Here is a 25610-nt window from a genome sequence, read left to right as displayed (position 1 = left end):
TAATTTATCTGTTACATTACAACTGAAATTCACCAATATTTGGTTGTGATATACCACTGCTATTCCTAGTAGACAGGTAAAAGAAAATCATTAATTTGTCAGTTACATATTCGGGTGAAATTCACCAATTCTTGGGTGTGATATACCCCTGCTCTACCTAGTAGACAGGTAAATAAATTTTACTAATTTGTCTGTTACATTTTCGGGTGAAATTCACAAATTTTTGGGTGTGATATACCACTGCTATACCTAGTAGACAGGTAAAAAAAAAAATCACTAATTTGTCTGTTACATACAGTATTTGGGTGAAATTCACCAATTTTTGGCTGTAATATTCCCCTGCTATAGTTAGTAGACAGGTAAAAACATTTCACTAATTTGTCTTACATTCTCGGGTGAAATTCACCAATTTTTGGCTGTGATATACCCCTGCTATACCTAGTAGACAGGTAAAAACATTTCACATTCTTGGCTGACATTTGAACATTTTTGCCATGATTAAACCCCTGCTCTGCCTAGGTGACAGGGACATAAATTTAAAAAAATTGTCTGTTACACTGTCAGGTGACATTTTACCAATTTTGCCATAAACAAACCCCTGCTCTGCATAGGTGACAGGGAATTAAATTTCAAAAATTCTTTAATTGACGTGCGCCACCTACTTTACTTCTAAGCTTTGGCTTCAATAATTTGTCCCACTTTTCCGCTCGATCAACATTTAATTTCATCTATTGACCTCCCTTGGATATGGTATCTCCTTCTCACGCTTCCTCTCCAGCGTGGAACCCTGATTCGCCGATAACCATGATCAACATGGTAGGCTCAGAAAAGAACATCGAAAGTTGATAAAGAAGATATCCAAATGGATGGTAGAAGTCATGGGGACGTGCGATCAGGCAGAAGTTATCTAGAGTCAACAAAGCGGCAGCAGGGCCTCTCCTGTCTAACGTTTCCAAATCCAAAATAGCCCAGTGACATTCCCTATAATTTTTTATTAATCATTCCAATAACAGGGCATTTTAAGGCCCCTTTCACACGGGCGAGATTTCCTCCCGGGTGCAATGCGTGAGGTGAACGCATTGCACCCGCACTGAATCCGGACCCATTTAATTCTATGGGACTGTGCACATAAGCGTTGGTTTTCACGCATCACTTGTGCGTTGCATGAAAATCGCAGCATGTTCTATATTCTGCATTTTTCACGCAACGCAGGCCCCATAGAATTTAATGGGGCTGCGTGAAAATCGCAAGCATCCGCAAGCAAGTGCGGATGCGGTGCGAATTTCACGCATGGTTGCTAGGAGACAATCGTGATGGAGACCCGATCATTAGTATTTTCCCATTATAACATGGTTATAAGGGAAAATAATAGCATTCTTAATACAGAATGCATAGTACAATAGGCTTGGAGGGGTTAAAATTTTTTTTTTTATAATTTAACTCACCTTAATCCACTTGCTCGCGCAGCCCGGCTTCTCTTTTGTCTTCATCTTTGCTGTGCACAGGAAAAGGACCTTTGATGACGTCAATGCGCTCATCACATGGTCCATCACATGATCCATCACCATGGTGATGGATCATGTGATGGACCATGTGATGAGCGCAGTGACATCATCAAAGGTCCTATTCCTCAAAGAAGAAGACAGAAGAGAAGCCGGGCTGTGCGAGCAAGTGGATTAAGGTGAGTTAAATATATTTTTTTAACCCCTCCAGCCCTATTGTACTATGCATTCTGTATTAAGAATGCTATTATTTTCCCTTATAACCATGTTATAAGGCTACATTCACATGTCCGTGGTGTGTTGCGGACCCGCAAATTGCGGGTCCGCAACACACCAGCCCGTCACCCCCATAGAAATGCCTATTCTTGTCCGCAAGCTGCGGACAAGAATAGGACATGCTCTATCTTTTTGCGGAGCTGCGGACCCAAAATCGCGGCCGCGCTCCGCAATTGCGGCTGCAGACAGCACACTGTGTGCAGTCCGCATCCATTCCGTCCCCATAGAGAATGAATGGGTCCTCACACGTGTGAATGGAGCCTTAGGGAAAATAATACAGTCTACACAACACCGAACCCAAACCCGAACTTAGGGTTTGGGTACCAAACATGCCGATTTTTCTCACGCGCTTGCAAAACGCATTACAATGTTTTGCACTCGCGCTGAAAAATCACGCATTTTCCCGCAACGCATCCGGACCTTATCCGGACACGCTCGTCTGCAAGGGGCCTAAGAGTCCCGTATTGTTATTTTTCGTCACTACCTCCTCGAGTCGGGAGTGGGTAATTGCCGCTCGCCCCCTCCTTTCCTTCAATTCTTCCGTTTTAATAACTTCTCCCACATTTCTGCTCGATCACATTCAATTTCATCCATTGACCCCCCTTGGATGTGGTATCCCTTTCTCACACTCCCTCTCTGGCGTCAAACCCTGATTCGCCGCTAACAGTGATCAACATAGTAGGCGTTGAAAAGAACATTGAAAGTTGATGGAGAAGATATCTAATTGGTTTGTGAACATCACGGGTACGTGCGACATGGTGGGGCTGTATGTGTGCACACGCCTACACGTACTGACTGATGGGTCTCCAAATTGGGCACATGGCCTGAGCTTGCCCTTTACGCCTTGGAGGTGCTGGCCTGCCCTGCAGCCAGTGTATTGTCTGAACGTTTGTTTAGCACGACTGGAGGGGGTTATCACAGGTTATATTTCCCAATGTTTTGGGGTGTACCCTAATTTAAACAAAAAAATAAATAAAAAAATGTGTAGGCTACCTCCTCCTCCTCCACCGCCACTTCCAGCTACACCACCACATCCACTGCCTCCTCAACCTCCTACTCCATATGGACCTTGTCCTCCTAGATCAAGATTATTATTTTTTATTTTTACGTATTTTTACGTACGTTATTTAAAGTAATTTCCCTTTCCACATTTGTTTGCAGAGCACTTGCCATGCTCTTAACCACATTTTGCTGCCATTTACAGCCCTTTAGCCTTTTCCATGACTTTTTTACAGCCATTTGAGTGCTCAAAAGTTTGGGTCCCCATTTACTTCAATGGGGTTCGGGTTCGAGGTCAACTTTTTTGTGAAGTTCGCCTGAACCCGTCGAACCCGAACATCCAGGTGTCCGCTCAACTCTAATACTCTAATATTAACCCCTTAGGGACCCATGACATATCGGTACGGCATGGTTCCCGAGTCCTTAAGGACCCATGACGTACCGGTACGTGCTGGGTTTAAACCGCGATTGCGGTGCGGCGGGGGTTAATCGGAAAAGGATGTCCGCTGAAATCATTCAGCGGGCATCCTGTCACAACGCCGGGGGGCTGTCATGTGACCCCCCCGTATCGGCAATCGCCGCGAACCGCAGGTCAATTCAGACCTGCGATTTGCGGTTTTTACCTATTGCGGTGGCGGCGTGTGGCGGTGCCATCGGGTCCCCATGCGGCTGTGGGGGGGACCCGATGGCATGGAAGGCAGCGCAATGTCTAAGGAAGGCATTGCGCTGCCTTCCAGTGAAGAGCCAGTGAGATCCAGCCCCTTGGATCTCACAGGCCCCAGAAGCTGTATGAGTAATACACACAGTATTACTCATACAGCCAATGCATTCCAATACAGAAGTATTGGAATGCATTGTAAAGGAATATACCCCCCAAAGTTCAAGTCCCAAAGTGGGAAAAAAAATAAAGTGAAAAAAAAGTTGAAAAAATTTAGTTTTCCCCCAAAAAAATTTAAAGATTCAAGGAATAATAAATAAAAACGTAATTTTCCCCAAATAAAGTAAAAAAAATAGGTAAAAAATAGGTATACATATTAGGTATCGTCGCGTCCTTATCGACCGGCTCTATAAACATATCACATGACCTAACCCCTCAGAGGAACACCGTAAAAAATAAAAAATAAAAACTTTGCTAAATAAACAATTTTTTTGTCCCCTTACAACACAAAAAGTACAACAGCAAGCGATCAAAATGGCGTTTGCCCACCAAAATAGTACCAATCTAACCTTCACCTCATCCCGCAAAATATGAGCCCCTTACCTGAGACAATCGCCCAAAAAATTTAAAAACTATGGCTCAGAATATGGAGATACTTAAACATCATTTTTTCTTTTTTTTAAAAAAGCTGTTATTGTGTAAAACTTACATAAATACAAAAAAAGTATACATATTTGGTATCGCCGTGTTCGTATCGACCAGCTCTATAAAAATATCACATGACCTAACCTCTCAGATGAACACCTTAAAAAATAAAAACTGTGCTAAATAAACCATTTTTTTTCACCTTACATCACAAAAAGTGTAATAGTAAGTAGGGATGAGCGAACCCGAACTGTATAGTTCGGGTTCGTACCGAATTTTGGGGTGTCCGTGACACGGACCCGAACATTTTCGTAAAAATCCGGGTTCGGGTTCGGTGTTCGGCGCTTTCTTGGCGCTTTTTGAAAGGCTGCAAAGCAGCCAATCAACAAGCGTCATACTACTTGCCCCAAGAGGCCATCACAGCCATGCCTACTATTGGCATGGCTGTGATTGGCCAGTGCACCATGTGACCCAGCCTCTATTTAAGCTGGAGTCACGTAGCGCCGCACGTCACTCTGCTATGATCAGTATAGGGAGAGGTTGCAGCTGCGACGTTAGGGCGAGATTAGGCAGATTAACTCCTCCAAAAGACTTCATTCTGTGATCGATCTGCAGCTGTGGATCATTGAAGTGCTATTATTGACACTTTTTTGAGGCTGCCCAGAGCGTTTTTAGATCACTTTTTTTCTGGGGTGATCGGCGGCCATTTTGTGACTTGTGGCGCGCCAGCACGAGCTATCACCAAGTGTATTTAACCATCGATAGTGTGGTTATTTTGTGCTATATCCTACATCAGCTGCAGGCTGAGCCTGTGTCACCGAAGTGCATTTAACCATCAACAGTCTGGTTAATTTTTGGCCATATACTACATCAGCTGCAGGCTGAGCCTATGTCACCGAAGTGCATTTAACCATCAACAGTCTGATTATTTTTTGGCCATATACTACATCAGCTGCAGGCTGAGCCTGTGTCACCCAAGTGCATTTAACCATCAACAGTGTGGTTATTTTTTGGCCATATATTACATCAGGGGCAAGTTGAGCCTGTCACCCAGCGCCTAAAAAATAGACCTGACATTTCTATTCAACCAAATCTGCACAGTTTTAGCTGGTCAAGTTATTTGTAGTGACCGTAAAAGCAGACTTTTTGTTCTGGGTTGAAAAAGCATTCCCAAATTTGCCATTCTGAAAATAACTAGTTTGTGGTATTTGAGGCCTACTTGAAATCTATCCCAAAAAGAAAATCTTACATTGAAGGTATTGATAGTGTCATTCAGAAAAACCTAAGACACACGCTAGCGTGCTGATAGAAGTGTCATTCTGTGATTAAACCTATAACTGTCACACAGCGCAAAAAAAAAACAGGTCTCACATCTCTATTCAACCAAATCTGCACAGTTTTAGCTGGTCAAGTTATTTGTAGTGACCGTAAAAGCAGACTTTTTGTTCTGGGTTGAAAAAGCATTCCCAAATTTGCCATTCTCAAAATTGTGGTGAACGGGAACAATGAGGAAAACATCTAATAAGGGACGGACGCGGACGTGGACATGGTCGTGGTGGTGTTAGTGGACCCTCTGGTCCTGGGAGAGGACGTGGCCATTCTGCCACAGCCACACGTCCTAGTGAACCAACTACCTCAGGTCCCAGTAGCCAGCAGAATTTACAGCGATATTTGGTGGGGCCCAATGCCGTTCTAAGGATGGTAAGGCCTGAGCAGGTACAGGCATTAGTCAATTGGGTGGCCGACAGTGGATCCAGCACGTTCACATTATCTCCCACCCAGTCTTCTGCAGAAAGCGCACAGATGGCGCATGAAAACCAAGCCCATCGGTCTGTCACATCACCCCCATGCATATCAGGGAAACTGTCTGAGCCTCAAGTTATGCAGCAGTCTCTTATGCTGTTTGAAGACTCTGCTGCCAGGGTTTCCCAAGGGCATCCACCGAGCCCTTCCCCAGGGGTGGAAGAGATAGAATGCACTAACGCACAACCACTTATTTTTCCTGATGATGAGGACATGGGAATACCACCTCAGCACGTCTCTGATGATGACGAAACACAGGTGCCAACTGCTGCGTCTTTCTGCAGTGTGCAGACTGAACAGGAGGTCAGGGATCAAGACTGGGTGGAAGACGATGCAGGGGACGATGAGGTCCTAGACCACACATGGAATGAAGGTCGTGCCACTGACTTTCACAGTTCGGAGGAAGAGGCAGTGGTGAGACCGAGCCAACAGCGTAGCAAAAGAGGGAGCAGTGGGCAAAATCAGAACACCCGCCGCCAAGAGACTCCGCCTGCTACTGACCGCCGCCATCTGGGACCGAGCACCCCAAAGGCAGCTTCAAGGAGTTCCCTGGCATGGCACTTCTTCAAACAATGTGCTGACGACAAGACCCGAGTGGTTTGCACGCTGTGCCATCAGAGCCTGAAGCAAGGCATTAACGTTCTGAACCTTAGCACAACCTGCATGACCAGGCACCTGCATGCAAAGCATGAACTGCAGTGGAGTAAACACCTTAAAAACAAGGAAGTCACTCAGGCTCCCCCTGCTACCTCTTCTGCTGCTGCCGCCTCGGCCTCTTCTGCTGCTGCTGCCGCCGCCTCGGCCTCTTCCTCCGCCTCTGGAGGAACGTTGGCACCTGCCGCCCAGCAAACATGGGATGTACCACCAACACCACCACCTGCGTCACCAAGCATCTCAACCATGTCACACGGCAGCGTTCAGCTCTCCATCTCACAAACATTTGAAAGAAAGCGTAAATTCTCACCTAGCCACCCTCGATCCCTGGCCCTGAATGCCAGCATTTCTAAACTACTGGCCTATGAAATGCTGTCATTTAGGCTGGTGGACACACACAGCTTCAAACAGCTCATGTCACTTGCTGTCCCACAGTATGTTGTTCCCAGCCGCCACTACTTCTCCAAGAGAGCCGTGCCTTCCCTGCACAAACAAGTGTCCGATAAAATCAAGTGTGCACTGCGCAACGCCATCTGTGGCAAGGTCCACCTAACCACAGATACGTGGACCAGTAAGCACGGCCAGGGACGCTATATCTCCCTAACTGCACACTGGGTAAATGTAGTGGCGGCTGGGCCCCAGGCGGAGAGCTATTTGGAGCATGTCCTTCCGCCGCCAAGGATCGCAGGGCAACATTCTTTGCCTCCTGTCTCCTCCTCCTCCTACTCAGCTTCCTCCTCCTCTTCTTCCACCTGCTCATACAGTCAGCCACACACCTTCACCACCAACTTCAGCACAGCACGGGGTAAACGGCAGCAGGCCATTCTGAAACTCATATGTTTGGGGGACAGGCCCCACACCGCACAGGAGTTGTGGCGGGGTATAGAACAACAGACCGACGAGTGGTTGCTGCCGGTGAGCCTCAAGCCCGGCCTGGTGGTGTGCGATAATGGGCGAAATCTCGTTGCAGCTCTGGGACTAGCCGGTTTGACGCACATCCCTTGCCTGGCGCATGTGCTGAATTTGGTGGTGCAGAAGTTCATTCGCAACTACCCCGACATGTCAGAGCTGCTGCATAAAGTGCGGGCCGTCTGTTCGCGCTTCCGGCGTTCACACCCTGCCGCTGCTCGCCTGTCTGCGCTACAGCGTAACTTCGGCCTTCCCGCTCACCGCCTCATATGCGACGTGCCCACCAGGTGGAACTCCACCTTGCATATGCTGGACAGACTGTGCGAGCAGCAGCAGGCCATAGTGGAGTTTCAGCTGCAGCACGCACGGGTCAGTCGCACTGCGGATCAGACCCACTTCACCACCAATGACTGGGCCTCCATGCGAGACCTGTGTGCCCTGTTGCGCTGTTTTGAGTACTCCACCAACATGGCCAGTGGCGATGACGCCGTTATCAGCGTTACAATACCACTTCTATGTCTCCTTGAGAAAACACTTAGGGCGATGATGGAAGAGGAGGTGGCCCAGGAGGAAGAGGAGGAAGAGGGGTCATTTTTAGCACTTTCAGGCCAGTCTCTTCGAAGTGACTCAGAGAGAGGTTTTTTGCAACACCAGAGGCCAGGTACAAATGTGGCCAGACAGGGCCCACTACTGGAGGACGAGGAGGACGAGGATGAGGAGGAGGTGGAGGAGGATGAGGATGAAGCATGTTCACAGCGGGGTGGCACCCAAAGCAGCTCGGGCCCATCACTGGTGCGTGGCTGGGGGGAAACACAGGACGATGACAATACGCCTCCCACAGAGGACAGCTTGTCCTTACCTCTGGGCAGCCTGGCACACATGAGCGACTACATGCTGCAGTGCCTGCGCAACGACAGCAGAGTTGCCCACATTTTAACGTGTGCGGACTACTGGGTTGCCACCCTGCTGGATCCCCGGTACAAAGACAATGTGCCCACCTTACTTCCTACACTGGAGCGTGATAGGAACATGCGCGAGTACAAGCACACGTTGGTAGACGCGCTACTGAGAGCATTCCCAAATGTCACAGGGGAACCAGTGGAAGCCCAAGGCGAAGGCAGAGGAGAAGCAAGAGGTGGCCAACGCAGCTGTGTCACGCCCAGCTCCTCTGAGGGCAGGGTTAGCATGGCAGAGATGTGGAAAAGTTTTGTCAACACGCCACAGCTAAGTGCACCACCACCTGATACGGAACGTGTTAGCAGGAGGCAACATTTCACTAACATGGTGGAACAGTACCTGTGCACACCCCTCCACGTACTGACTGATGGTTCGGCCCCATTCAACTTCTGGGTCTCCAAATTGTCCACGTGGCCAGAGCTAGCCTTTTATGCCTTAGAGGTGCTGGCCTGCCCAGCGGCCAGCGTTTTGTCTGAACGTGTATTCAGCACGGCAGGGGGCGTCATTACAGACAAACGCAGCCGCCTGTCTACAGCCAATGTGGACAAGCTGACGTTCATAAAAATGAACCAGGCATGGATCCCACAGGACCTGTCCATCCCTTGTGCAGATTAGATATTAACTACCTCCCCTTAACAATATATTATTCTACTCCAGGGCACTTCCTCATTCAATACTATTTTTAATTTCATTTTACCATTAAATTGCTTGGCAACCCAAAGTTGAATGAACCTCTCCTCTGTCTGGGTGCCGGGGCCTAAATGTGTGACAGTGGCCTGTTCCAGTGGTGGGTGACGTGAAGCCTGATTCTCTGCTATGACATGAATACAGATTCTGCGCTGACATAAGGCCAGATTCTCTGTTACGGGACCGCTCTCCTCTCCCTGGGTGCCTGGGCCTAAATGTGTGACAGTGACCTGTTCCAGTGGTGGCTGACGTGAAGCCTGATTCTCTGCTATGACATGAAGACAGATTCTGCGCTGACATAAGGCCAGATTCTCTGTTATGGGACCGCTCTCCTCTGTCTGGGTGCCGGGGCCTAAATGTGTGACAGTGGCCTGTTCCAGTGGTGGGTGACGTGAAGCCTGATTCTCTGCTATGACATGAATACAGATTCTGTGCTGACATAAGGCCAGGTTCTCTGTTACGGGACCTGTCTCCTCTGCCTGGGCCTAAATGTGTGACAGTGGCCTGTTCCAGTGGTGGGTGACGTGAAGCCTGATTCTCTGCTATGACATGAATACAGATTCTGCGCTGACATAAGGCCAGATTCTCTGTTACGGGACCTCTCTCCTCTGCCTGGGTGCCTGGGCCTAAATGTGTGACAGTGGCCTGTTCCAGTGGTGGGTGACGTGAAGCCTGATTCTCTGCTATGACATGAATACAGATTCTGCGCTGACATAAGGCCAGATTCTCTGTTACGGGACCGCTCTCCTCTGTCTGGGTGCCGGGGCCTAAATGTGTGACAGTGGCCTGTTCCAGTGGTGGGTGACGTGAAGCCTGATTCTCTGCTATGACATGAATACAGATTCTGCGCTGACATAAGGCCAGATTCTCTGTTACGGGACCTCTCTCCTCTGCCTGGGTGCCTGGGCCTAAATGTGTGACAGTGGCCTGTTCCAGTGGTGGGTGACGTGAAGCCTGATTCTCTGCTATGACATGAAGACAGATTCTGCGCTGACATAAGGCCAGATTCTCTGTTACTTGACCGCTCTCCTCTGTCTGGGTGCCGGGGCCTAAATGTGTGACAGTGGCCTGTTCCAGTGGTGGGTGACGTGAAGCCTGATTCTCTGCTATGACATGAAGACTGATTCTGCGCTGACATGAAGCCAGATTCTCTGCTATGGCATGAAGAGACTGATTCTCTGCTGACATGAAGCCAGATTCTTTGCTATGGCATGAAGAGACTGATTCTCTGCTGACGTGAAGCCAGATTCTCTGCTATGGGACCTCTGTCCAATTGATATTGGTTCATTTTTATTTTTTTAATTTTAATTTTAATTCATTTCCCTATCCACATTTGTTTGCAGGGGATTTACCTACATGTTGCTGCCTTTTGCAGCCCTCTAGCTCTTTCCTGGGCTGTTTTACAGCCTTTTTAGTGCCCAAAAGTTCGGGTCCCCATTGACTTCAATGGGGTTCGGGTTCGGGACGAAGTTCGGTTCGGGTTCGGATCCCGAACCCGAACATTTACGGGAAGTTTGGCCGTAATTCTCGAACCCGAACATCCAGGTGTTCGCTCAACTCTAATAGCAAGCGATCAAAAAGTCACACGCACCCCAAAATAGTGCCAATAAAACCGTCATCTCATCCCGCAAAAATCATACCATACCCAAGGTAATCGCCCAAAAACTGAAAAAATTATGGCTCTCAGACTATGGAAACACTAAAACATGATTTTTTTTGCTTCAAAAATGAAATAATTGTGTAAAACTTACATAAATAAAAAAAAAAGTATACATATTAGGTATCGCCGCATCCGTGACAACCTGGTCAATAAAAATATCACATGATCTAACCTGTCAGATGAATGTTGTAATTAACAAAAAATAAAAACTGTGGCAAAACAGCTATTACTTGTTATCTTGCCTCACAAAAAGTGTAATATAGAGCAACCAAAAATCATATGTACCCTAAACTAGTACCAACAATACTGCCACCCTATCCCATAGTTTCTAAAATAGGGCCACTTTTTTGGAGTTTCTACTCTAGGGGTGCATCAGAGGGCAGGGGCGTACATAGAAATCACTGGGCCCCATAGCAAGAATCTAAATTGGGCCCCCATTCCCCTTTTATAGCCCCTCCCACTACCCATTCCAGGCCTCTCTCTTTGTTCCATGAACTATGCTTGCTGCTGCGTTTTATAATTTATGCCATCAGGGCCAGATTGGGATTACAAAACAGCCCTGGCACACAAAAGAGGTATAATAGTGTACAGCTGTATAGTGTATACAGCAGTGTACTGATATGTGCGGAACTTGGTATAATATATGCAGTGTGTACAGGTATATAGTATATACAGCAGTGTATTGATATGTGAGATTCAGGGTATAATATATGCCGTGTGTACAGGTATATAGTATATACAGCAGTGTATTGATATGTGCAGTACAGGGTATATTATATGCAGTCTGTACAGATATATAGTATATACAGTAGTGTAATATGTGAGGTACGAGGTATAATAGATGCAGTGTGTACAGATATATTGTATATACAGCAGGAACTCACATTTGAGGTACGAGGTATAATAGATACAGTCTGTACAGATATATTGTGTATATATAGCAGCTACTGACATGTGAGGTATGAGGTATAAATTACAGCTCGTACCTCACATATCAATCCACTGCTGTATATACAATATACCTGTACACACTTCATCTATTATTCCTCGTACCTAACATATAAGTACACTGCTGTATATACTATATATCTATACACACTGCATATATTATACCTCGTACCTCACATATCAGTACACTGCAATATATACTATATACAGTATCTGTACATATTGCATCTCTAATACTGTGTAATATATGCAGTGTATTGATGTGAGACATAGAAGGTATAATACTGTAGATGCAGTGTTTATAGAAATATGTGGTCAGTTATGCATTATGGTCACTGTGTGTGAGGTACATGAGGTAGTGGTCACTGTAACTGTCTGAAGTATTATACATGAGTGAGCAATGAGTAAAACAGGGCATGGGGGGAGGGGGGGGTAAATGACGAGAAGTGGAGGACCTCCTCTTACCACTCCATTCCAGTCTGTATGGATCAATGCAGAGCTGATTGTGAACTTCTAATACTTGCTGTTAGGAGTTGAAGGACCTGTGATGATGTCATCACAGGTCCTGGCAGATATACCTTTCAAACCTAGGAACTACACCATCTTTGGTGCAGTTCCTTTGCTAGATCCTGCAGGACCTGTGATGCTGAAGATGATGTCATCACAGGTCCTGACAGATGTACCGTTCTAACCTGGGAACTACACTTTACACTGTGCAGTTCCCTTACAGGACCTGTGATGACATCATCAAAGGTCCTTTAGCTTTAGAAAGATAGACAGGAGAAATAAGGGGGCGGGGCCTTTCATCCACTGCGGGCCCCTCTTCCTCACGGGCCCCATAGCAGCTGCGTGGTCTGCCTATATGGTAGGTACGCCACTGTCAGAGGGGCTTCAAATGGGACATGAGTGTCAAAAAAAACAGTCCAGCAAAACCTGCCATCCAAAAACCGTATGGCATTCCTTTCCTTCTATGCCTTGCCTTGTGCCCGTACAGCGGTTTACGACCACATATGGGGTGTTTCTGTAAACTACAGAATCAGGGCCATAAATATTGAGTTTGGTTTGGCTGTTAACCCTTGCTTTGTAACTGGAAAAAAAATATTAAAATGGAAAATCTGCCAAAAAGTGAAATTTTGAAATTGTATCTCTATTTTCCATTAATTCTTGTGGAACACCTAAAGGGTTAACAACGTTTGTAAAATCAGTTTTGAATACCTTGAGGGGTGTAGTTTCTTAGATAGGGTCACTTTTATGGAATTTATACTCTAGGGGTGCATCAGGGGGCTTCAAATGGGACATGGTGTCAAAAAGACCAGTCTAGCAAAACCTGCCTTCCAAAAACCGTATGGCATTTCTTTCCTTCTTTGCCCTGCCGTGTGCCCGTACAGCGGTTTACAACCACATATGGGTTGTTTCTGTAAACTACAGAATCAGGGCCATAAATATTGACTTTGGTTTGGCTGTTAACCCTTGCTTTGCAACTGGAAAAAAATTATTAAAATCTGCCAAAAAAGTGAAATTTTGAAATTGTATCTCTATTTTCCATTAATTCTTGTGGTACACCTAAAGGGTTAACAACGTTTGTAAAATCAGTTTTGAATACCTTGAGGGGTGTAGTTTATATAATGGGGTCATTTATTGGGTGGTTTCTATTATGTAAGCCTCGCAAAGTGACTACAGACCTGAACTGGTCCCTAAAAATTGGGTTTTTGAAAATGTCTGAAAAATTTCAAGATTTGCTTCTAAACTTCTAAGCCTTGTAACATCCCCCAAAAATAAAATATAATTCCCAAATTGATCCAAACATGAAGTAGGCATATGGGGAATGTAAAGTAATAACTATTTTCGGAGGTATTACTATGTATTATAGAAGCAGAGAAATTGAAACTTGGAAATTTGCTAATTTTTCAAAATTTTTGGTAAATTTGGTATTTTTTTATGCAAAAAAATTTACTTTTATTACCCAATTTTAGCAGTGTCATGAAGTACAATATGTGACGAAAAAACAATCTCAGAATGGCTTGGGTAAGTAAAAGCGTTTTAAAGTTATCAGCACTTAAAATGACACTGGTCAGATTTGCAAAAAATGGCCAAGTCCTTAAGGTGAAATAGGGTTGAGTCCTTAAGGGTTTAAGGTCTTTGAGGGGTTGAACAGTTAAAAGAAAAAAAAATAATAATAAATTATACTTACCTTATACATATGACTGCTAAGAGGCTGGCGCAGCCATCTTGCTTGAAGATCCAGTGCGAAATCTTGCGAGGCGCATGATGGCGTCATCACACTGGCCATTGTGGTGACAACTTATATCGCCACACACAAGTTTTCGTGTGGCAACTTGAAGCAAGATGGTCATCGTGGCCTCTTCCCACTCAAATGGATGAGATGAGTATGATTTTTTTAATTTTTACTGCCGCTTCAGGGAAAATTGATTCGTTACCACAAAGCACAAGGAAATTTGGGTTCGCAGCTAATCAAACTTTCTCTGAAATTTGGATCGAAGTCCACTTTGGATACTTCAATTCGCTCAACACTACTTATAGTAAATCACTTCTTAGGTGTTCACACATGCTCAGTTTTATCCTTCAACAGCTATATCTACTGTCTGTGACAGTAAGGTGACGTTCACATGACAGATTTTAAAGAGTAATTTTGATGCTGACAGCTGCCCCAAAATTTCACTAACAGCCCACCGGCGGCCTCATCCTTTCTGTCTCCCATACATCTCAATGGGAGGCAGTGCTGACGATCGTGGAGAGGCGTTTTATAGTCGCGGCCTTGAATTGCCACATATTTAAGCTGCCACTCAGCAATTTTCAATGCGTTCTCTCACTGAAATGAATAGGGGCCGAAAGAACATGACTACAGGTGGGCTATCAGCAACATTTTCACATGGCGGACCGCAACAAGATTCCACTATAAAATTCATCATGTGAATGTCCTCTTATGGGTAGAAGGCTACAGCAGACATAATTTTCTACCTGAAAATATACACCCTGCCTAAGCTTTGATAGGGAGATAGAAAGGACAAGCCGACTGAGAAAGGATACACACCCTTAGCTCCCAGACTAAAGACATTCTTGTAGAGCTATTGGAGTGGTGAAAGAAAGAAATTAATCTAGATCTAGGTGAGGTACTGGGCTGGTTCTAGCTTTGTTTGAAAGAGATTGTCATGTACTATATTACATCTGATTTTCATTGATTTTTATTAGAGATTCGGTCAGTCCGCCGAATGATCGAAAAAGATTTGATTTTATCCGAATTTATTTGTGGCAAATCACTTTAAAAAAACAGCTATTTCCTGGCTGCAGAGAGCCTGTATAGTGGTGTAGAACACTGTGCCTTGCAGAAACACGCATAGGGAGTCTGCTTTGGTAGTGAAACAATGTTGTGAGTCAGTGTCAAACGCAGATGATAGGTATCTCTCTTAGAATAAATGCACACTTCACTTATTTGGACAGTTATGGGGCCAAAATGTATTAAATAACTCAAGTATGAACTCAGTCTTACAGGTCAATGCTAGTACCAGGTATAAAGAACCGTGCAGAGGCCCAAGATCCTACTACAGCGCGAAAGAGCACACTCCTTTAACACAGTCGTCAGCTGATTCCACATAGATTTCTACAGAGCCTGTTCTATTAAACGCTTATAAACGTAGAGCCTGCCTGAAAGAGTAGAAAGGATGTAAGCAGTACGTTTGTGTTGATGTAACCCCCCCAAAAACGCATCCTGTCTGTTGAGCATCCGCCTTCACTTGGCCAGTAATCCCGTCAGCATTTGGTCATTTAATCCCTCAATATTGCTAAAGCTAAAAAAAAAACAGAAGTGGATCCAAAACAGAGATGACACGTAAATGGAATATTTTCATGTCTTCTATGTTTTGTACCCACTCCTTCTTTTGGCTACCAAATCATAAACCAATTCTGATGCAAAATAGGGACCATGTCATACAGGACTTACAGCTGCTACATAGACAGGATCCGTTGTGCTTCTCATTTTTCCTTCCTTCTGACAGATCAGAAGAAAGGTCAAATAAATGATGATGTCAGCCAGGACATAAAGGCAAAATAGTGGGCCAGTCATGGAGTGGGGAGGGTGGGAACAGCATGAGAAGTCCACAGAGTGGCCAAATGGCAGAGTGGTGAGGTGGCAGCAGCATGAAGAGACCACGGAGTGGCCCATTTACATAGTGGTGATGTGGCAGCAGCATAAGGAGACCACAAAGTGGTGATATGGAAGCAGCATGAGGAGACCACAGAGTTGTCAAGTGGCAGCAGCATGAGGAGACCACAGAGTGACACAGTGAGATAGTGGTGAGGTGGCAGTAGCATAAAAAGTAGCCCAGTGACACAGTACAGAGGTGGCAGCAGCATGAGGAGACCACAGCGTGTCATAGTGACAGAGTGGTGAGGTGGCAGCAGCATGAGAAGACCACAAAGTGGCCCAGTGAAATAGTGGTGAGGTGGCAGCAACATGAGGAGACAAAAGAGTGGTAAAGTGGCAGCAACATGAGGAGACCATAGAGTGACATAGTGATGAGTTGCCAGCAGCATGAGGATGACACAGAGTGGTAAGGTGGCAGCAGCATGAGTAGACCACTGAGTGGCCCAGTTACAGAGTGGTGAGGTGGCAGTAGCATGAGGAGACCACAAAGTGGCCCAGTGACATAGTGGTGAGGTGGCATCAGCATAATGAGACCACAGAGTGGCCCAATGACATAGTGGTGAGGTTATAGCAGCATGAGGAGACCACAGAATGGCCCAGTGACAGAGTGATGAGGTGGCAGTAGCATGAGGAGACCACAGAGTGGCCCAGTGACATAGTGGTGAGGTGGCCCAGCTTGAGGACACACAGAGTGGCCCAGTAAAAGAGTGGGGAGGTGGGGGGGGGGGGGCAATACCCTAACCAGCTAAAGATTGTGGGTGGCAGTAGGAGCACCTGCAGCAGGTGTGGCATCAGGCGGGTGGCAGCATCAGAATACTAGCTGAAGCAGGTAGCCAAAAGAAACAGTTGATCGGCTACATAATCCTCATCTGCTACTGTCTGCACATCACTGATGTCCCCCTCAATGGTCTCAGGGCCAGTAGCCTAACTGCTTGTATCACCTGCTCCCACGCGACTCTCATCATCACTACTAATTTTACAAATGCCTAGGAAGGCAATAAGACCTATCTTGACCCAGGTGAAATTTAATACTTAACTTTTATTATTATATATATTAAAATCTGAATTACTAGGTGAGTGCTCATTTTATTTACCTTTATTAACTATTTTACAAATCAAAAAAATTCTATGTTTAAAAATACAGTCAGCACTCCACTAGAGAATTGAGATGTTGAACAGCAATGACGGGGCGTGGAGGGGTGCACTACCTCCCACTCCATTACTTGTAATGCAGGGCAATGCCGTATTACTTAGTGCAGGGCTGTTGCCAACTGAATATTGTTGTCAGTATGGCAGTGTAAAGCAGTGGGGAACAGGCAACATCAACTCACTGTCAGATGGGATGCTAATGACCCCCTTATACACATGAGGCCAGCTTAATGCCAGACCACAGATAGCCCTGCAAGCTATAGTACACACCATAAGCTTGTGTTTGAACTGAATAGCTTGATTAAACTCTCTATTGAGATGTAGTCCAGCCGGACTGAACACAGTTGGATCACAATGAAGTGGAAGACTTCTTACTTGTAATACAGGACAATGCCGTGTTACTTAGTGCAGGGCTGTTGCCAACTGAATATTGTTGTCAGTATGGCAGTGTAAAGCAGTGGGGAACAGGCGGCATCGACCCACTGTCAGAGGGATGCTAATGACCCCCTTATACACGTGAGGCCAGCTTAATGCCAGACCACAGATAGCCCTGCAAGCTATAGTACACACCATTAGCTTGTGTTTGAACTGAATAGCTTGATTGTTCTCTCTATTGAGATGTAGTCCAGCCGGACTGAACACAGTTGGATCACAATGGAGTGGAAGACTGAATCTAAAACTGCAAACTACAACTGCCCCCTCACATGTTTCACCAGTATTCTGGCTTCATCAGGGGAAATGGGCAGCAATGGGTGTCGCCACAAGTTTGGAGGGTTAAATGCACTGTTTAATGATTGACAGGACCTTCGTCCAGTAAGATTAGCAGCAACTAACTGATTTGACCTATTGCCTTAGTTTGCACACACCCACAGGGTGGGTCAAACCTTGATGCCTGTCGACTCCTACATACGACATCAAATCCACGCTTCGCAAACGGAGTTGCGCAGACACTTAGGCCAAACGGCCCAGAGTGATTCCAGTGCGCATGCGCTGCTCTACATTCAGGTGCGCACAGACTTAGGGTCCATTCACACCTCCGCAATTTCGCTCTGCATCTTGCGGAACGGAACCGCGGACCCATTCATTTCTATGGGGCAGCTCGATGTGCTGCCCGGATCCGGAACTGCGGACCCGCACTTCCGGGTCCGCAATTCCGATCCCGAAAATTATAGAACATGTCCCACTCCCGTACGTATTTGCGGACAAGAAAAGGCATCTTCCATGAGAATGCCGGCGATGCGCGGTCCGCAAAATGCGGAACGCACATCGCCGATGTCCGTGTTTCGCGGATCCGTGGATCCGCAAAACACACACGGACGCGCAAATGCAACCCCTAAACTGATGTCGGGAGCCTGCGCCGATAGGGGCTGGGCTCACACTTAGAGTCGGTAGCAGAGAGGCTGCGCTGATGGAAACTGCGCCTGGACTTAGAGGGAGCGGCGCTCACAACAGGGGTGAGTGGCTGAAGAGCTATACAAATAAGTGCTGCGTCTAGACCTGGAACAGAGCAGCTAGGACACTTTTGCAGATGAGACCTGCGCCTGAACTTAGAATAAAACAGCTCAATATTGCTCAAACTGTACAGGTGCAGTGTGACATGGGTGCTTGATGATCATTTGATATGCTGCTGGGTTTTATCCACAAGTACATAGCATTTGGAGCACAAGAAACAAAATAAGAAATTTAGGTTGATATCAATTGATAAATAGACACTGATGTGCCTTGAGGGGGGTTCAGACTAATGTGCAGCACAGGAAAAACTGCACCTGTATTTCATCTACAGTCCTACACTGGCATATTAGGTCAAACAATATCAGAAGGCCGCAAGCCATTATATATCATTGTTTTTAAATATATATATATATATACAGTGCATCAATATCGAATTACACGTACCCTCAGAGAAGGTGTTGTAGTGATCAGCACAGTCATTGTGCTACACTAAATATTTTAAGGTACAGTAAAATACCAATCATGTAATATAAGAAATGCCAATTAATATTTATCAATTATTACTATTTTTGAATTCTTGAAAACCGACATAAAGTATTCCTACTCCTTCACTTTTAAAGAAAGGATGTGAAGGCAAACCCTTCATTAAGCCCTTTAGGGCTGAGGCTATCTAGCCTATAGATCCACCTGGTTTCTTCCTGTAACAGGATGGCATCCAGGTCACCCTTTCTGACACCTAGGGTTTTCTTACAGATACCCCAGAATTTATAGTAATAATTGATAAATATTAATTGGCATTTCTTATATTACATGATTGGTATTTTACTGTACCTTAAAATATTTAGTGTAGCACAATGACTGTGCTGATCACTACAACACCTTCTCTGAGGGTACGTGTAATTCGATATTGATGCACTGTATATATATATATATATTTAAAAACAATGATATATAATGGCTTGCGGCCTTCTGATATTATTTGACCTAATATGCCAGTGTAGGACTGTAGATGAAATACAGGTGCAGTTTTTCCTGTGCTGCACATTAGTCTGAACCCCCCTCAAGGCACATCAGTGTCTATTTATCAATTGATATCAACCTAAATTTCTTATTTTGTTTCTTGTGCTCCAAATGCTAGGTACTTGTGGATAAAACCCAGCAGCATATCAAATGATCATCAAGCACCCATGTCACACTGCACCTGTACAGTTTGAGCAATATTGAGCTGTTTTATTCTAAGTTCAGGCGCAGGTCTCATCTGCAAAAGTGTCCTAGCTGCTCTGTTCCAGGTCTAGACGCAGCACTTATTTGTATAGCTCTTCAGCCACTCACCCCTGTTGTGAGCGCCGCTCCCTCACCCCTGTTGTGAGCGCCGCACATCGCCGGCATTCTCATGGAAGATGCCTTTTCTTGTCAGCAAATGCGGACGGGAGTGGGACATGTTCTATAATTTTCGGGATCGGAATTGCGGACCCGGAAGTGCGGGTCCGCAGTTCCGGATCCGGGCAGCACATCGAGCTGCCCCATAGAAATGAATGGGTCCGCGGTTCCGTTCCGCAAGATGCGGAGCGAAATTGCGGAGGTGTGAATGGACCCTAAGTCTGTGCGCACCTGAATGTAGAGCAGCGCATGCGCACTGGAATCACTCTGGGCCGTTTGGCCTAAGTGTCTGCGCAACTCCGTTTGCGCAGCGCAGATTTGATGTCGTATGTAGGAGTCGACAGGCATCAAGGTTTGACCCACCCTGTGGGTGTGTGCAAACTAAGGCAATAGGTCAAATCAGTTAGTTGCTGCTAATCTTACTGGACGAAGGTCCTGTCAATCATTAAACAGTGCATTTAACCCTCCAAACTTGTGGCGACACCCATTGCTGCCCATTTCCCCTGATGAAGCCAGAATACTGGTGAAACATGTGAGGGGGCAGTTGTAGTTTGCAGTTTTAGATTCAGTCTTCCACTCCATTGTGATCCAACTGTGTTCAGTCCGGCTGGACTACATCTCAATAGAGAGAACAATCAAGCTATTCAGTTCAAACACAAGCTAATGGTGTGTACTATAGCTTGCAGGGCTATCTGTGGTCTGGCATTAAGCTGGCCTCACGTGTATAAGGGGGTCATTAGCATCCCTCTGACAGTGGGTCGATGCCGCCTGTTCCCCACTGCTTTACACTGCCATACTGACAACAATATTCAGTTGGCAACAGCCCTGCACTAAGTAACACGGCATTGCCCTGTATTACAAGTAATGGAGTGGGAGGTAGTGCACCCCTCCACGCCCCGTCATTGCCGTTCAACATCTCAATTCTCTAGTGGAGTGCTGACTATTTTTAAACATAGTATTTTTTTGGTTTGTAAAATAGTTAATAAAGGTAAATAAAATGAGCACTCACCGAGTAATTCAGATTTTAATATATATAATAATAAAAGTGAAGTATTACATTTCACCTGGGTCAAGATAGGTCTTATTGCCTTCCTAGGCATTTGTACAATTATTTGTTAATAAACCTTACCCAGGTTAGGTCCTAACCATTATTATTCTAGTGTATTAGGCTCAACAGCCTTTGTTTTTTGAGGACACTCTTCGCTCACCGACCCCTCTCCTTCCTTCGCTTTCAGACAGGTGACCACTTTCACATGGCAGGGTTTCTTTCCAATGTACCGTCGTCCAACTTTAATGTTACGGAAGCAGCACAAGTATTTTCTACTGGTTGCCTCCCTATAAATACCACTGATATACAAGTGGCATTTAAAGAAATTTATAAAACCTACAAGCAATATGTCCGTGCCCAGTGGGAAGTTGCAAGCTTAGACACCTACCAACAACAGGGCTTGGTATTCAGGGGCATGAGAGTTAACATTGTGCCTCATTCACACCAAGACGACGCAGCCTTTATCAAAGGCTGGCAACAACTCTTGACAGAAAACTCACTGTGGATGCAGCAACACTTGTTAGAATACGAGAGACAGGCACTGACTAGAACAGCCAAGCAATTGGAACAAGAAATATCCCAGATTCAGTCCCTCAGGTCAAATCCAGATTTTGTTACGCAGGAATTGCGGTTACAAAAACATATTGAGTCCTTCCAAACTGAAATCAAAGAAAGGAAGCATAATAAATATATCAGAGACAAAAGAGATTTTGACACTGGTCAGATTTACCAACAGAAGTCTAATAACATCAATACTCAGACCAGAAAATATAACATCAATAGGTCAAATCCATCACAGTCTGATTTCTCTGAGTCAGACTGGTCTGGATCTGAGAACCGACCCACTGCAGTGTTTGCCCGATCAGGCCTGATCGGTCGCCCACACATGCGTTCACCCACGCCCGCCCCGCCGCAGTGACAAAAAAATGTTTTTTTTTTTATCACTGCACAATCACTTTCCAAGCGCTGCGGCGATATAAAAAAAATCAGTTTTGATATTTTTTATCAATCGCAGCGGCCTCCGGTACTTCACTAGCCTCCCCTTTGTAAGACAGGCTTTCTTTTTTTTCTTGGGTAGTCTCAGGGAATACCCCTAAATTTAGTAGTCCAAATGTCAAACAGGGGGTATTCTTCTGAAGAGGCCTACAGGATTCTGACCCAGTCGGATGAGGAATGGGAACCCTCATCTGACGAATCTAGCGGGTCAGAATATGAACCTGTAGAAAGCAGTGGCAGTCTGACCCAAAGTTCGGACGAGGAGGTTGAGGTCCCTGATAGCACCAGGTGTACCCGGCCCCGTGTCGCTAGACCACAGGTTGTGCAGGATCCGCTTCAAGAGCAGCAGAGTGGGGCTGGCACTGTCAGATCACGTGGTGAGGCATACACCAGCAGCGCAGCCCTCCCTGGACCAAGTACCAGCACTGCCGTACAACATGGTGAAGTGGCGAGCACCAGAAGGGCAGTTGAAGCTGGTACGGTGGCACGTGCAGTAGTCACCCCGTCGCAGCCACCGCAAAGACAGGCCGGTAGAGCCTCTAGAGTCCCTGAGGTGCTGGCAAACCCTGATTGGCAGTCACCAACTTCAGCCGCACCTGGTGTTCCCCCTTTCACCGCCCAGTCTGGAGTTCGGGTTGAGACAGCTCAGATCGGTTCGGCCCTGGGATTTTTTGAGCTGTTCTTGACTGCGGAGCTCTTGGACATAGTCGTGGCAGAAACAAATCGGTATGCCACTCAATTTATCGCTGCCAACCCGGGAAGCTATTATGCCCAGCCTTTCCGGTTGGAACCAGTCCAAGTTTCCGAATTAAAACATTTTCTGGGCCTTCTCCTGAACATGGGTCTAACCAAAAAGCATGAATTGCGGTCATATTGGTCCACGAACCCGATTCATCACATGCCCATGTTCTCTGCTGTTATGTCCAGGGCACGTTTTGAGACCATCCTGCGTTTCCTGCACTTTAGCGACAACAGCACCTCTCATCCCAGATGCCGCCCAGCTTTTGACCGGCTCCACAAAATTCGGCCCCTCATAGACCACTTCAACCAGAAATTTGCAAATTTGTATACCCCTGAGCAAAACATCTGCGTAGACGAGTCTCTAATACATTTTACCGTGCGCCTTGGCTTCAAACAATACATCCCAAGCAAGTGCGCCCGGTATGGGGTCAAATTGTATAAGCTCTGTGAAAGGGCCACAGGCTATACCCACAAATTTCGGATCTATGAGGGAAAAGATCAGACCCTGGAGCCGGTCGGTTGCCCTGACTACCTGGGGAGCAGTGGGAAGACAGTCTGGGACTTGGTGTCACCCTTATTTGGCAAGGGGTACCATCTTTATGTGGACAAGTGGTAGGCAATTAAGAGTGCCGTGTTTGTGTGAGGGGAGGCGGGGCTTTAATTATTTAAACCTGGCTCTCCTGCCCCCATTAGTCGGTTCAAATGCTTTCGAATCGGCTCGTGGGTTGGCTGTCCTTCCAGAGAGGTCGCGTGTCTTGTTGTTAGTTTGTGTGGTCGGCGGCGTTGGGCTCATCGCTGAGGAGAATAGGTAGGCCGGGTGGCTGCACACCCGTCTCGTTATTAACGTCATGTCATGCTGCCGGGCGTGCCCGCCGGTCCCCAGCCGCACCTGTGACTGCCCGCACTTCCGATCCGCTCCAGGCACCCCGCTCCCACATGCAGCGTCCCCCAGGCTAAACTGTACAACAGCCTCCTCACCTGTGGCTCCGTTGCGGCGAGTCACACTCGGCCCCTGAACCTGTCAACTAAACCTTGCGGTACGAGTGTCCAGCCGGCGGTCGGGTGGCCCTAGCTGAGGAGGGGGGCTCCCCCGCACTGGTGAATTCTGCCAGGGAGCAGCGTGAGCTCCCCACGCGGCTGGGGGGTAAAGGCTCCTCATCTTTAATAAAGTCTGGCACGGGCCGCCGTGCCGTTAGGTAGGCAGGGATCAGGGGAAGGAGTACTAGGCTCGGTCAGGGGGAGCAGATCATAGGCGGTGGCTGGCTTCCTGCTGCCGGCCGTACATAAGGTTCCAAGGGGGTTATTTAGGCACAGGATGTTAGTTAGTCCGTGCAGGTGATCTGCGTTATACCATGCTCTTCATGCTCGTACTCAGAGCTGTGCCCATATGGGAGCTGCTTAAGTGGTTTATAGTTAAAAAAAATATATAATAATAATAATAATTTGGAGTCTCTCACGCATGGCTTCTCCGTTTTAGGTTACACATATGACTCCTCCATTAGAGTCTCTCACGCATGGCTTCTCCGTTTTAGGTTTACACATATGACTCCGCCATCTGAGTCTCTCACGCATGGCTTCTCCGTGTTAGTTTTACACATACGACTCCGCCATTAGAGTCTCTCACGCATGGCTTCTCCGTTTTAGGTTTACACATTTGACTCCGCCATTAGAGTCTCTCACGCATGGCTTCTCCGTTTTAGGTTACACATATGAATCCGCCATTAGAGTCTCTCACGCATGGCTTCTCCGTTTTAGGTTTACACATATGTCTCCGCCATTAGAGTCTCTCACGCATGGCTTCCCCGTTTTAGGTTACACATATGACTCCGCCATTAGAGTCTCTCACGCATGGCTTCTGCGTCTGAGTTTTACACATATGACTCCGCCATTAGAGTCTCTCACGCATGGCTTCTCCGTTTTAGGTTTACACATATGACTCCGCCATTAGAATCTCTCACGCATGGCTTCTCCGTTTTAGGTTACACATATGACTCCTCCATTAGAGTCTCTCACGCATGGCTTCTCCGTTTTAGGTTTACACATATGACTCCGCCATTAGAGTCTCTCACGCATGGCTTCTCCGTTTTAGGTTTACACATATGTCTCCGCCATTAGAGTCTCTCACGCATGGCTTCCCCGTTTTAGGTTACACATATGACTCCTGCATTAGAGTCTCTCACGCATGGCTTCTCCGTTTTAGGTTTACACATATGACTCCATCTGAGTCTCTCACGCATGGCTTCTCCGTGTTAGTTTTACACATACGACTCTGCCATTAGAGTCTCTCACGCATGGCTTCTCCGTTTTAGGTTTACACATATGTCTCCGCCATTAGAGTCTCTCACGCATAGCTTCCCCGTTTTAGGTTACACATATGACTCCGCCATTAGAGTCTCTCACGCATGGCTTCTCCGTTTTAGGTTTACAGATATGACTCCGCCATTAGAGTCTCTCACGCATGGCTTCTCCGTTTTAGGTTACACATATGACTCAGCCATTAGAGTCTCTCATGCATGGCTTCTCCGTTTTAGGTTACACATATGACTCCGCCATTAGAGTCTCTCACGCATGGCTTCTCCGTTTTAGGTTAACACATATGTCTCCTCCATTAGAGTCTCTCACGCATGGCTTCTCCGTTTTAAGTTACACATATGACTCCGCCATCTGAGTCTCTCACGCATGGCTTCTCCGTTTTAGTTTTACACATATGACTCCGCCATTAGAGTCTCTCACGCAGAGCTTCTCCGTTTTAGTTTTACACACATGACTCCGCCATTAGAGTCTCTCACGCATGGAGGAAAAAAAAAAGATTCCTCACCAGGCCCAGCTGCGCTGGGACTAGTCTCTCATCTCACCATAGCTAAGAGACTGATGGCCAATTCCTTGGCCAGTAATACTCTGAGGGCTTACAAGACAGCTTGGCGCCTGTTACAGAGATATGAGAACACCTACCCGGGGGGCCTATCACTCACCTATTGGGCTTC

The sequence above is a fragment of the Bufo bufo genome, chromosome 1 (genome assembly GCF_905171765.1).
Source record: "Bufo bufo chromosome 1, aBufBuf1.1, whole genome shotgun sequence".
NCBI lineage: Eukaryota > Metazoa > Chordata > Amphibia > Anura > Bufonidae > Bufo > Bufo bufo.
This window is presented reverse-complemented; position numbering follows the sequence as displayed.